This window comes from Bombus huntii, unplaced genomic scaffold (assembly GCF_024542735.1).
Source record: "Bombus huntii isolate Logan2020A unplaced genomic scaffold, iyBomHunt1.1 ctg00000178.1, whole genome shotgun sequence".
Taxonomy (NCBI): domain Eukaryota; kingdom Metazoa; phylum Arthropoda; class Insecta; order Hymenoptera; family Apidae; genus Bombus; species Bombus huntii.
The window spans coordinates 30001-32500 of NW_026099415.1; the positions used below are offsets into that span (position 1 = coordinate 30001).

Here is a 2500-nt window from a genome sequence, read left to right on the forward strand (position 1 = left end):
TATTGTGAATATCCCGCCTTTCTTTTTCTTACTATGATCCAAGGCAGCGCTCAACAGGTCGATGTTAATTTTACAGCCGCTCTCGGCGGTGAATCCTTTCTGCCTTGGATTCAACACAATGCCCCTTCTTATCCTCCCGTCAATAATGGAGGAGAAAATACGGCCGAGAATGGGGCCAATAGTTATTGGCCTCCAATTCTCGACCAGGCTGCTATTCTTGTTTGCTTTTGGAATTAATGTTGTTCTATTTTCCTTCCATATAGGAGGAAAATAGGAATAATAAATCAAGATGTTGTAAAGCTTAGTTAATATTATAGGCAGGCCGGGGATCAGAAGGTGTTCCTTCTGGAAACCATCCGGTCCTGCCGCAGCCTTCATTCTTATTTTGCTTAGTTTCTCCGCCACATCCTCAACAGCAATTGGCGGGAAGATTTCGCATAAGGACAGCTCGGGGGCTCTACCTCCTGGGACAGGGACTTCGACAGGTCCTGTCTGGCCCCATAGATCCTCGTAGAGTCCCTTCACTTCCTCAGCACTAGGTGGATCCCTAGCCGGTTGGAGGAAGGCCTGATCATCGTTTATAACAGCATCAGCCAACCTCTTTGGATTTTCAGTGAACAACTCCTGGCAACGTGCGAAGGAGTATCTCTTTCTAGCGTTTCTGTTCTTTCTATTGCTATTTTGGTGTGCAATCCGTTTTTTGTTTTCGTTTCTTGCCCTCTTTTTGTTTTTATTAATTTCTTGTAGAGCTCCATAGAGCGTGCATTTTATAAAATCATTTATAGCGCTCTCAAGGGCTTCCCTATTTCCCTTGAGAGAGACCCAGATAGTCATCAGTCGAGTGTGGACCCACCTTAAAACAGGTGGCACCTCGACTTGTGTCGAAATAGCGGACTCCAATTGGAGTTTCCACTCTTGATATTCTGAACCGCTGATTCCAGGCTCTTCAAAACACGCATTGCCTGGATCAACGGGATCGCACCCTCCCTCTGTCACCTGAGTTGGCTCTGTTTCCTCACCAATCAGTCTCAGCTTCTTTCGCTGATACCTGATTTGGTCGATCGTCTTGCTGGTGAGGATCTCGCTTATCATTTTATTGGGGAATTTGTGATCCTTATAGGTCTCACAAAGTTCCCTTAATTGGGCCAACTCCTCCAACGTCCATTTTTTCTCAGGGGGGTCCGTTCCCCTTCTTTTGACGTTTCTTACGGCAGGGTGCGCATGCCGCTCGTGGGTAGACAGCCCTCTAAGCGTCCCAAAACTCATGGAGCAGGTTTCGCATCTGTGCGAGCCGCCAGCACTCTGACTCGTGCCTCTACAGTGAGGCAGGTGACATCTGGCCCCATGAAGCTTCGGGAAGCCTTTCCCACAGTCTTTGCATCTCCATTGGATGCGGGCTGTCACATGATGTTGTTCCAGGTGCCGCCCTAGGTCCGATAACGACAAAAAGAAAAGGTCGATTTCCCTTTTCTGGCAGACAGGGCAGGCAACCTGGTCACCCACGATCGGTACCATTATTTCGTTCGTGTCCGGGGATGTAGCCGGGTCGTCAACAGAAGTCCCCTCCAGAGCGGAAAAATCCGCCGAGGCGCCTCCGGGACCGAGAGACGCCACGTCCGAGGCTCTATCAGAGTTTCGATTTACCATGATATTTTCTTAATTTTATTATTTTTATTTTACTTCCGATTATGTCCAGCTCATAACCTTATAACTGCCAAGTCGTGCCAAGAAAAATAACCAAGGAACGAGTTCCTTTAATGGAGATTACTCCATTCCTTTCACGGTGAAATCACCGTTGAATCGGCAAGCCGATTTTAGGTGTCGTCTTTCGCTCCTGCTTCGCCGCACTCCCTTTAGCCATACTCGGTGTCCGGGGGGATACTCCCCACGCTGACACGAATGAGTATGTTACCGGCGGTACCACGTGGAGGTAGGAGTGCGACTTGAGCAGACAGAGCCGAAGCCCTGCCTGCCCCCAAGCAACTATGACTCTTTCATCGTCGGAGGCAAGCCGTTTTTCAACGTCTCGCCACACAACGAGCAAGATCGCTTCGCTCAACCAGCCACCCTCACGCGGCTCTTCCAGCATACGCATAGGCAGACCGCGCCTACCTTCCAGCTCATCCGCCAGAGTCCCAGCGGCGTATCGTTTTTGGGCGAACGCGGCTAAGTCCAGCGGCGTATTGCTTTCTGGCGCTCACAGCCAAGTCCCAGCGGCGTATTGCTTTTCGAGCACGCGCGGCCAGGTGCCAGCGGCATATTGCTTTCTTTAATACGTCACTAGTCAGATGACGGGGCTGTTGTTTACCTTTCCGTTTCGCATAATGACACGAAAACGGTTTAAAAAAAAATAAGGCGATGCGCTACCGAGACCGGCCGCACATCGCTATAAAGCAAGTACAACCAAGCCCCGGCGACACACCGCCTTTGTAACGTCACTAGTCCAATGACGAGGCATTTGGCTACCTGAGAGTCATAGTTACTCCCGCCGTTTACCCGC

General features: G+C 50.0%; 1 pseudogene; it reads right to left on the reverse strand.

Moving 5' to 3' along the window:
• The window catches only part of LOC126877503 (large subunit ribosomal RNA), an 8465-nt pseudogene that overhangs the window by 3182 nt on the left and 2783 nt on the right, over nt 1–2500 (reverse strand).